This window comes from Bombus terrestris, chromosome 12, assembly GCF_910591885.1.
Source record: "Bombus terrestris chromosome 12, iyBomTerr1.2, whole genome shotgun sequence".
Taxonomy (NCBI): domain Eukaryota; kingdom Metazoa; phylum Arthropoda; class Insecta; order Hymenoptera; family Apidae; genus Bombus; species Bombus terrestris.
Genome location: NC_063280.1, coordinates 1,481,046 through 1,493,323, shown reverse-complemented (window position 1 = coordinate 1,493,323; position 12,278 = coordinate 1,481,046). Strand labels below are relative to the sequence as shown.

At 34.3% G+C, this 12,278-nt stretch overlaps 1 protein-coding gene across 10 annotated transcripts in view; it reads right to left on the bottom strand.

Annotated features, from left to right (window-relative positions):
• Positions 1-12,278, bottom strand: part of LOC100648762 (serine-rich adhesin for platelets) — a 132,763-nt gene that overhangs the window by 92,397 nt on the left and 28,088 nt on the right. The gene's annotated exons all lie outside the window — the stretch shown is intronic.

The following is a 12,278-nucleotide window of genomic DNA, read 5'->3' as shown; positions in this document are numbered from 1 at the left end:
CCCTGAACATTCTATTCCACAAAACTATCGGTTAATTAATTTATTTGCGCGTGCATTTAAATTAAAAATTACTGCCAGATTTTTTAAAAAACAAATTTCCATAAAATGCTATAACTGATTTTTATTACTGGCGTCAATTAATTAAGAAGAAAAGAATTTAAAAATCCATGTACTTTTTCTTCTTAATTGAAGAACATTTAATGTTGCTTTTTAATATTAAAAAACTATCTCCGATATAGTTTAAAGTCTCATATAATAGTCTATAATTAGTCTCATTATAACATGAGATATCGATGGAACTTTTCGGCACACAATTTGTAGTCTGTTGTGAAAGTAGTATGTCGATGAAAAACGCAATATAAATCTGAAACTAGTTTTTTATGAAAATTCAATTAACGGAAATTCACGTGAAGTATGTGAAAATAGTATTCTGTATAAGTATGGTGTATATGAATTACGAAACCATTATTACACATCCATCAAGGGTATAATTAAACTTTAACGTGTATTTAACGCTATTTTATTCAACATCGATGCATCTGTATGTGTATTATTTTACAATTCTTACCAGTGTCGTGAAATTTAAAGCGAACAATTTATTTAAAGGGGCAATCAAAGTGCAATTCAAATTCAGACGTTTGAATACTAAATTTCAAAATATTTATAATGCACAAAAATTGAATGCGCAACTTTTTATAATCCCTTAGATACCGCAGTGTTAGTTTATTCCTTCGTCATATGTAGTGTCAATGGTGTACGTCAAAAATTCGATAAAGCAGAATTTATACACAGATAAATATTACGAAATATTTTCTATCCTGTCGAATAATATTTCATAAGGATCAATATTTCCTCCCCTTTATCAAATATTTATCAGATATATATTTATATATTTTACATCAAAGGCAAATTATTCGTGAAATAATATAAAAGAAAATCCGACTTGTTTATTTAGAAACGAATACATATCCACATGCAAAGTAAATATTTCGAGAGTGTGAATAAAGCACAAGAATGAAAGATTCAGGGATTCAAAAAATCAGAAAAATTTCGATAATTCTACTTTTCAAAAAATCATCCCTCCCTTCCACTTTTGAATTTCTTTCGCGAGATACTTGCGTATTTGTTTTAGTTTCAATACTGACATTGGCATATTATAATAATATTATATTACATAACCTAAATAGAACAAGCACGAATTATAGGGTTTGATAGTCAAATTAATCACTTTCCGCATGCTTTATATTTTGCATTCTAATATATATTGTTGATGAAGGAGGACGTCTTTGACAGCGAAATTGCATATTTTATATAAATTTCGAGGATAATAGCTGAATTAAAATACATCAAGACACAATATTGTTCCCTATATTACATATTAATTGAGTTTTGGACATTTTTCTATGAAAATTACTTTTTCGACATTTTCATACTCTGACCTTTCATGCGCACAAACTGCGCAAAAATAATTCTAGCAACGAATTGTTAAAAATAACAACCGAGTAATCAAGGTCTGCAAATAATTTTTATAAAATATATGTTTGTTCATACAATGAAAGGATTGAAACAAGCAGCATTTCACGAACAATTAGATCGACAAACACAAATTGTGTAGTGATTATCGTAGTAAAAACGAGATTTCTGCGTTTCTCAGTTAGATTCCCAAAACGTGTTCGTATTCGGTTAAGCCGCTCCATAAATTGCAAATTCTGATTGGAATTTACGAGTGGCACGCACCACAGTCTTTCAGAACGAAAACTACACGATACAAACAGGAGCTCCAAGTCCTCTGATCAAAATTTATGGTTATGATAAAAAAAGAAAGGGAATAGTAGCAAAGTCTGCAATAGTTCTCATTATTGTGGTTTGCTATACTATTGTCACTTTGTAAATCAAAATTCACACAGACAAAAAGGTGAAAATATCTTTGAAAATTATTTATTCCATTATTAAAGGAATTTGATAGAATTTTATGTATGAAAACAATATTATACTCAAATATTTTACAATCAAAATCATATTATTTTAAAATAAAAGAAACAGGAATATTTTGTAGACGAGCGTAGATACATGGATGCATTGAGGAGCGATAAGCGAATCATTTAATTAAATGTTGGACTTTTAAAAGCACGAAGTGTGTATTTGGAATGAAATATGCAAATGTAGAATTGAATGATGCTGTCGAGTCTGAAATACCATTAAAATTACGTTAATCGGAAATGGAACTCATTTTATTTAAAGACAAGTCTATCTAATGACGGTGCAGTTTCATGGTCATCATGCTGCCATATTCACAAAGCAGAAACGCTAAACTGCTCTTCTACAAATATTAATAGAAATCAAGTTAAATTGAGATAGGTATAACTATTATTTACATATATTGCAATAGGCACAACAAAGGCCACATTTTCGATACTAATGAATATACAATATATATTGTTTCTAACACTTAAACATTTATGTCATTTATATTCATACCTAAATTAAATCCCTACGTCATTCATAGCTTTTATCGTCCATGTAAAATTGTTTTAAAATGTTTAACGAATGTAAAGGTGTCTGGAGACTCGAGATGTGTAATCTCTTCCTGGCCGAAGAGCCTATAAATACCATTCCATTCGATTCAGCTGTAAAGCAAAGTACAGTACTACAGGGGCTGTAATTGTGTAGTAAATAGAAAGGTTCGTGAAAACTCATAAGGTTGAAAAGAAGCAACGTTTTATTGTTGACAAAGTTAAATTACAACCGATGTTATAACATTTTTGTCGTAGAGGTTACAACTGTTTCGTACTGTTGTTAAATTTTGCAATTTTGTCTCTACGTATTGTTCATATAGCTACCGCGAATCAATGTGTTGCATCTATATTGAACAAATTCATAGCTCTTTTTCCCGTCCTTTTTCGAACAGTTAACTGCGATATTGACGTTACTAACAATCAAATGGCAATTTATATGCACCTGTTATTTCCAAGGCACGTGCAGATATAATAGTGCAAACGAAAATTCGAAACTGTATGCAGTTTTTTAGTTTTGTTAGGTAGAATATAGGATGGGTAATTTTATTTTCAATTATCCAACGGTCTATATCTAAGAAAAAAAGAAAAAAATAGTATAACGTGCAATATAAGTATAAAATTATTCATCAATTAATAAGCAAGTAAATAGAATTATTCTATCCTTTAGTCGTTGAGTTAGGAGTTTTCATCGGGCCAAAATCGAATTTTATTTGGAAAGGTAGCAGTCGCCAGAACTTAAGTACACTTTACAAGTAAACATGCACACACGTGCGCATGACAAATATTTTAAGAGTACGTACATACTCGTGTTGTGCTAAATGCAAGCCTCGATGGTGCTAAAGGACGCATAGAAAATTTGTAAATACGCGAGAATTTTAAAGAGAATTTTTTCGCGCTAGAAAATTCATGGGAACAACTTGTTTCTCCCGATTAAAATCTATAGAACGTTTAATCACTCTCCTTTACGCTCGTCGTGTCGGTGGTTATTATTCCAACGAGCAGTTCGCTCGCGTTGGATATTTCCCTCTGGAAGATCCGCAAAGAATATCGTCTCAGCGAGTACGAAGTGGCACTTTTCAAGACTTTCAGATGGCACGACAAGATACAAGCAGACGCGTATCCGCGTATATTCGCAGTTTGCATACGTGAGAACGAGCCACGGTCGCGTATAAATGTGAGCAATATTCCACGTGAATACACAATGTTGGCATTATCCGCTGGCACTCGTGTTCGTAGTCAGATAAATACAACGGGGACGGCGTTAAGTCAACATCGGGTGGTTACCTGGACTCCGAAGAAAGGAAAATGCTAGTGAAGACGAGGGATTGCCCGCTCCAAAGCTCTTAAAGCTCCGGACGTCATCGAATTACGCCGGATTTTCGAGGGTCACGATATTGTACCCGAGTCTTCGGAGCTCCATGCAAATTTTCTCTACACCCTCTGTATCATTTTATCGTTGAATATCGTTCAACGAATTCGCATCGAGGGTAGCGAACACTCCTTTATGGTAAATTACGTAATTACGAGTTGCATAACAAGCTGTACACGATCAAACAATGAATGCTATTTGTGTTATGTAATGATGATATAATAAAGATATCATATAGAATATAGAGTTTGTTAGTTTATGCAGACTGATATCTATCAGACTGGTATTTAAATGTCGTCACCAAGTTTAAACAATTTGTTAAATCTAAGTTTGTAATCTATCGTAACGACCTATCGGTAGAAATGGTTGCGCACGACAAATGTATGTACGACAGGATATAGATAATATTAATGATCGATCTTGGTAATCCTTCTTCTAACGTCTGAGAGATTAATTAATCACGTAACCCGACAAATCCTCTATGCGAGATCATGCTGATAGCCGCTCAAAGTTGGTTGAAATTCCGTTGTGTAATTTCCCGGATGATTTCCCTATGGAATGCACAGTAAACCATAAAACTTTGTATCGGCCATAATATTGGACGGTTTATAGTCGAACGAATGGTATCGACCTGGCATTTTTCAATCAAGTCCTTCCGAACATCGCATATTGGCTATTTCGATCATTGTCTTCGACTATTATAACTTGCTCTTTATCTACCACACGAAATTGTACGTTTGACGTATATGAGCACGAGATTTGAAGTACAAAGTCCATCGGGAGAGTAAAATTATTAAAATTAAATGCGAAATCTCGCGCAGTTTGATTTATTTTATTACACAGAATATTGTGACAATGTCTTTGATGTGGAATTCTACTGATGTTACATTATGTCACATGTACGTAGATGACATAGGTCTTTCTACGATGCGCCGAGTATCAGCGTTGAGGATAGGATGCATACATAATTCGCATTTTCGATGCTTGAAGGAGTGAAGCAAAGAAGAAAGAGGAAGAAGCGGAAGCACTTCGACAACCATAGAAAAGCCACAGGAGTAGATTTTCAATTATCCTAGAAAAGATGCATACCGGAGTATTCGAGCCAAGAGGTTAGATATAAAATCAAGTTTAGAACGTTTGCAAATTCCACGTACTTTTCTTTCTTCTGTAAGAAAAATCGCGAGGAACCTATGGCAATAATCTAAAATAATGACGATTCTTGACGAATAGATCGAAGCATTTCCGTTAAAGGAGATAAAATACATTTTATAGTATCGCACCATGAAATGTCGTTCGTTCGATTTCGTCTTTCTTCTTAGCAGTCATATCCGAAGAAGCAGTGCGTCTTGTTCGTTCGTAAACTAGAAAATCACTGTATTAAATTACGTTGCCAAGGTAACGCTAATAAATGTGATAGTTCTTTTGTTGCGTAGTTTTGTGTAAATGAAAAGTCTTGGCGATGTAATCACGTGCGAAAATGTATTCCAATTGTTTATGTGTGTAATATATCCAATAGTGTAATAGATTTCATGCCTGTACTGTCAAGACGTCACGATCACGATATTTTTTTTTTTTTGTTTTATTACATAATATAAAACTATGCGGACGTTGCTTTGTCTCGATGATACGCATGATGATAAATTTGGGGAAATGGATTGACACTCTGATATGTTTAAGGCAACCTATCGAATATAATTTAAGGAGGAGTATATCGTATCATGTATGGATTAGCACGTTTCGCGGGATAGGTTTCCCGGTGACAGCAGCGAACCGCGTTGTTAGCATCCCAATGTATCGCTCGATGCGAGAGCCATTTGCAAGCGAGTACGAGCTGTCGAGATACAAACGAACAAGCTTAAAATGGACGGCTTGTATGTACGCAGTTGTTTTAGCTGGTGATATCTACCGTGAACTTTGTGCACGTCGATTTAGTTTCCCTGGTGCCTTCGACGACACCTGCGGGAAACTGATACCCCAAGCGGAGACTTTATAGGAAACTTATGCGGACTTATAAGAAGATATACGGTTAAAAGCTAGTTACTAACTGGATACCTTGCCTGAAGCTAGTTATTAACTATTGTGGAATTACTCTAGTAGATATATATTATGCGGTTAGAGGAAGATTGGATCTAAATGTGTTTCGTTTATTTCATTAGGTAATTAGTTGTCAAACATAGAATAATGAAATGATATATAAGTGACATGTCCAATAATACAAATATTACAAATTTATGAAATCGGTTTATTGTTAAAAATATTGACAAGGAATGAGAAATTTATTAAAATTTGCAGTGCAAAAAAGACGATTTATCATGAAACATTATGAAACGAATATTATGTGGTCCCAAGACAGAAATTTGATTTTAGCGTGTTTTCTTTATTTTATTGAAAAATTAACAAACAGTATGTAGTAATGAAATTGCACATTTTAGTCAGGTTAATATGTCCAATAGCATTGTCAGATTTATCAGATCTCACTTTGCCGTTAAAAAGTTTCGATAAGGAACGAAAATTTCATCATGAATTGCGTCATTTCAATACAATATGGAACAATTTATTGTTTCAATTTAAATGCTACGCCGAGGAAAAATTTATTTCCCTTTCTGGCGTCGACACAGTTTTTAAATGTCTGATAATGGGCGGCAGATATTAAACTGACTTATACGGTATACAGGCACAGAGGAAGAATATTTCGAATAGAGAGAGACGCTTTTAAATTTTGCAATAACTCCCGTTTCGCATGACTTCAAATGAGATGCAACAGAAGTTTGTAATGTCATCGAATTGTTGATAGAACTTGTGCGAGGAACCGAAACTGCCATATCGCTGACTAAACGTATGCCAGCCGAATACTGTAAATGTGTTCCGAAACTTTCAACATTGGTACATCTCTGTTGCAGTCGAACGACTCATTACATTCGTGCCATTGCGTTTCTCAGATAGTACGTCCACTTGCAAAGTCTTCTATAGTAGTATCCCGTGTTCGTATATGGATAAAATTGGAATCAATGAAAGGATCTAGGGAAGAAAATAGGGAAAATTTTAAATTTTCAGATGTTCTACCAAGAAATAACAGAAAGGTTATAAGATTCGTAAACTTCTGTTGAAATGAGAAACAATCTGTATGCTTGCCATAGCGGTAGATTAAAGAAGAAGAGAAAAGAGATGGAAACGATTGAAACGAAAGTTTCAGTGGAAGGCTTGGTATTTCATGTGGGATACGAAACAATGTAGTCAAAACTCAAGGAAACAACTAACCGCTATTAAGTTTCCAAATTAGATAGCGCAAGGGCGGACGTAAATGAAATTCCGTACGATAGCAAATGATGTCATCAAGACGAAAAATTAAATTGAGTCGTACAGATACGTAGACATTATCGATATCTAATGTTCCTTATGTTTTCGTTTGTAACCAGCAACAGGGCTTTTTATCCCTGAACATCGTGTCGTGCAATATCCGATATGAGAGCCCATCGACACTATCGGGATATCGTAAATCAATTTTCTTCGTCGCGTCGTACATTTCTTCTCTACACCCCCTCTCCTATCGCGATGCTGTCATAAGTTTAGCTTCGTTAAACTGGGAATTGGCAGGTCGTTTGACGCTTTATAAATGAAATTAAAGATAAAAACAAAATTACCACGTACCTACCACGCTGCCACTCTTCCTCTTGAAGAATATATTTAGAGAAAACTATGCATTATGGGATCTAACGAAACGTTATATTTTTGCAAGTCATTCATAAACTTTCGAAGGTTCGTTATTTTCTTATTACGTAACAACTTTCGGTTTAAAATTAGAATGAATGTTATGAAAAGATTTTAATCAAACTTGTGGGAATTGTATTAATCAAACTGAACATTAAGACTAAATTTTGTCTGAAAAATTTATTTGTTAAGTGGTTTATTGCGACGTAGCATTCAAAACTTAACATTTAAAACAAAAGTAAAATCTAACTGACTGGAATAACGGTCAAATTCTTTTGAGAATTAATAAGCGAATCCTCTTTAGTATTCCACGAACGTGTGCCGCTAGGAGCGAGTTTTGCTTACCACTGCATACGATTATTTGATACTAAGTATGGGTGTTATATGAAGCATGCAACGTAAAGCTCTAGGCGAAGATAATGAGTACCGAAATTATTGCAAGTAATCGCGGAAGAAAATTGTTTCTGTCGTAATAGGTACACGTCGTGCATGTAATTATATGAACGCCGAAGCTCGCGAGGCATTCAAAATGAGAAAAGCTCAGAGATGCCGAGAATGCAAGCATTTATAGACAGCTCTTAACAGCTCTAAAAATATATGAACGTATATAACCAACTACAGTATTGCATCTTAGTCTTATATTTCTATAAAAAATAATATTTTCACGTTAAAAGAGAAAGACGAATATTAATAGCGAAATTTATAAAAGTTTGTATGATCGCGTGATATCTAGATTCTATCGATCTGGTGAAATCATAATCGACGGTTCTTTCATCGATATCCAACGCAATTTTTATTATAAGTACCGCGTGACCTCATTACTAGTCGGAAATTTAATGGGAACACGAAATAAATGTAAAATTACGGAATTAATGATGCGATTCTATTTAAATGCATTATGGGGACAAAGAGCACAAGTTTTTACGCAATTATAGGAAATGTGCTTTAATGTTTCCAAAGAACCGGCCGTTTCCATAAAGCTCGAGAATACAAAAAGTAATAAACACAAAACGGCGATATTAAATGAATGCAAATAGCACGCTTCACGCCGGTTTCACACGGAAAAACTGCATCGAAGAAAGGACAAAGGCGAATGTTCAATTCATTCAACGAGTGAAAGTGGGAAGGGAAGTTTCATAATTCTATGTTCTACAATACACCTTCACGGAACGACACGTAGTAGTATGACGATCCTATGTTGCGAGCTTTGTCTACAAGTTTGCACTGTTCGCGGTAACTTGAGACTCGCGGCGGCGAAGATTACCCAGTATAATTGAAATTGGTTGTGTCTGGACTTATAAGGAATACTTGCTAAAGGTGATATTCTCCTAGTCAAACGTTTATGCGCATAATCGTCGAGTACCTAAGTGAAACGACGTTAACATTTAACACTCACTGCATTACCGATAGAATCACTTTGATTTATATCACTTTTAATATAATTCCATTTAAATGCGCCGATTATATTATTTAACGATCAAGGAAAATATTAAATACAATGTTAACTATCATAAATCTATAAATACGAGTGACGAAAGAATTTCATAAAACTCGTTAATGTCTCAATGTCATACAGCCAGACGAATGTAATAAATACACGGAACGATGTAATAATATTGTAATACGGCCATGTAACGATAAATATATCGATGGTTCATATAATGCTTTAATATAATCGTTGGAAATTGTAATAGTTCAAAAAAATTGTTGACAGGTAATCCGAATACAAAATACAATATTGTTGGTCCTAATGGCTGATATATTTGTCTCAACGTTCTCGGTCTTTATCCTTCTCCTTTGATGAGAAGCATTCTGATATCGAAGAAAAATAATTTGTGGTAACGCAGCGGTTGAATCATAAAATCGAAAAAGCAGAATCTCTCTTAGAATGAACGAATTATACATCTTTGCAATTCGTAAAAGCGAAAGAATAAGAAAGATCACTACGGTACACAATTCAAAAGGAATACGACACTCCTCAAGTTTTAATGTTCCACAGTTCCACAGTATTGTTTTTTCTTTTTTTCTTTCCTTTTTTTTTAGAAAGATTATATTCCAGTACAAAGTATGCAATATTTATAAGCGACCAAAATCATTATCAGTGTTGAAAGGAGTAAGTACTTCATTCATTCTGTAGCGTATATTGTAAAAGTACACCACAATAACGGCGTCTCTAAAATTTTTCAAAGGAAAAGGGTAGGGGATAGTAACCCGCGGAATTGAAAGAGAAGCTTAAAAACCGGCTTTCTACTCACTAAGGAAGCATCGTCCAACGACGATAATTTTGTTTTCCCAACGTCGGTGACATCCTCCCATTCATTTTCGTGGAAAGTGGAAGGAATTGACGTGTAAAACGGAAAACTATGGTGCGCTCTAGTCTACACGCTTGAATGCAACTTTGAATATGAGTTGGAAACAATTGGTTCCTTTAATGAGATTGCTCATAGACGTGTATGTGTACACACGTGAGTCAGATACGTTTGTGTGCAGGATTCTTGCCCGCGCTACGCCAGTCGAACGAAACGTTATTAACCTGATTGGCGGCACAAAAATATTTCTAGCTCTCGGTTGATAGTCTGGTCATTGCACCCGAAGCTAATTAACTAAAAGTACAATAAAATCTCTCTAAAATACACCCTGTTAAACGTTCGATAATTATGGATAAGTTATATCGGAATTAAGTTAAGGATCATAAATCCATTTATGCGTGAGAACTTGTACTTTGCTTCGGGCTGTTGTATAAATTTATGTAAAACACAAGTTATATTGTGAATGAACAACTATCACGAGTAGACGATGCAGGTACTACAACATAATCTCTTCGTTGACGGTTTTGGATTAAATTGGTAAAAGCTTCCCTTGTTTAATACAGCACGTTCCAAACATAACAAGATAGCGCTGAAGTTATTATAAGTAGCATAGTTGCTTTCGTAATGTTTTAATGCGATTCTTAATTAGGCTTGTTTAGTGACTTTTCTTCGTGATAGACACGAGAAACTAACTCATGACTTTTGAAACTAACACATACCTTAAATGTATATCATGTTCGAATAAAATGTAAAACGTACTTCAAAAGCTAGAATTATGAAACGGAGAGTTTTATACATATATCGAGTTTTACGTCATTAACTTTGAATTTAATTATAGTGTAACAAAGCGTCACCCGGAAAAGTTTCATAAAATTCGTGTATCAAACGTTAAAATTCTTTTACGGCATTAGATATTACTATTTAAATTACATATCGTTATTTTTAATTAGACGAATGAAAATATTACTAAGAAAAGTTTTGTACACGGGCGAATTAAACGAATTTAATGACGCATAGAAATAATGGGACACAGCCTAGCCTTACAAAATGATACGGCTTATAATTTTCTACAGAAGACCTGGAACGACTAACTTCACGAATATTTACATAATAATAGTTGCTATTCATGTATCAACTTCCTTCGAAAGCTAGTTTAGCACAGACTTTTCATAAAATTCAACATTATTCTACTGCACTTTATTGATTTTAATTAACATACACTGCACTGACATTCTAATACTATGTACAAATACGAATAATCCTTCCATTATTTGGATCACATGTTCGAGATGCATAATAATAATCGTGTGTAATAACTACTATGCAAAATTATCTAGTAGAATCTGCATCTTCTCTCAATTATCGCGATACAATTGTAAATCAAATCGATTCACGTTATCTGCAAACAGCTTTTCCTATCGTAGATCGTTTATAATGGAAGCTCGTGTTCGTATGCATCACTTAGCGCTGTGAAAAAAGTATTAAAAACTCAAGGAATTTAACGTGCATACATCGCACAAGGAATAACTGGTAAATTCAGGTATTTTAACTTTGACCCTGGGTTTGATCGTGTAAATTATTTAACACAATCGCGAACACGATTGTCCAACGATGGAAACGTGTTTACCAAACGAAGGATGAGCAAGTAATGCCACAGGGATAAGTATTTGTTTTCCGGGTGTGCGATGTTTGTCCTAATACTTCGCGTTGCTTGATAAAAACACGTTTTCATGGTGCATCACGCAAATTCGATCGTGATAAATACAGAATAACAGAGGAAAACACAGTTTGCCGGACATAAACAATTTCGGAAAATAAATCGTTTGTTGTGTTGCTTTTGTTCTCGTCCTACGTTTTATTGCCAACTAAATTGTTGTTGCCTTTATAATTACCATCGCTGGCTATAGAGTCATTAAGTTTATTAGCTGGTAGCATTGTCCAACAGCCTGGTAAAGCACCTCGTGTACGTTGCGAAAATAAGGGCAGGATTGTAGTAAACAGCGCGCGGTAAATTCTTCGGAATAAGATTTCTAAATCCCACATTCCACAGATCAAACAGAACAAATACAAGTAGCAAAACAAAGTAGCAAAATAATAAATAATTATTAATCTTGTTTTCTTTATCAAAGGCAATCGATGATATATTATTCGTTGCAATTGTAGCATTACTCACGATGCAGATCGTATGTAATGCATTTAGTGGTTAAAATATTCATTGATAAAAACATAGAAATACAATGCGCTTCTTCAGTATGAAAGTGAAATAAGGAAGTAAATTGTATTCATTCATACCGCGAATGAGTAACATTTTTTACAATCTTCTATTTAGTATCCTGGTCTAAAACGAAAAGGTGGAAAGGGGAATAAATCCGCTGG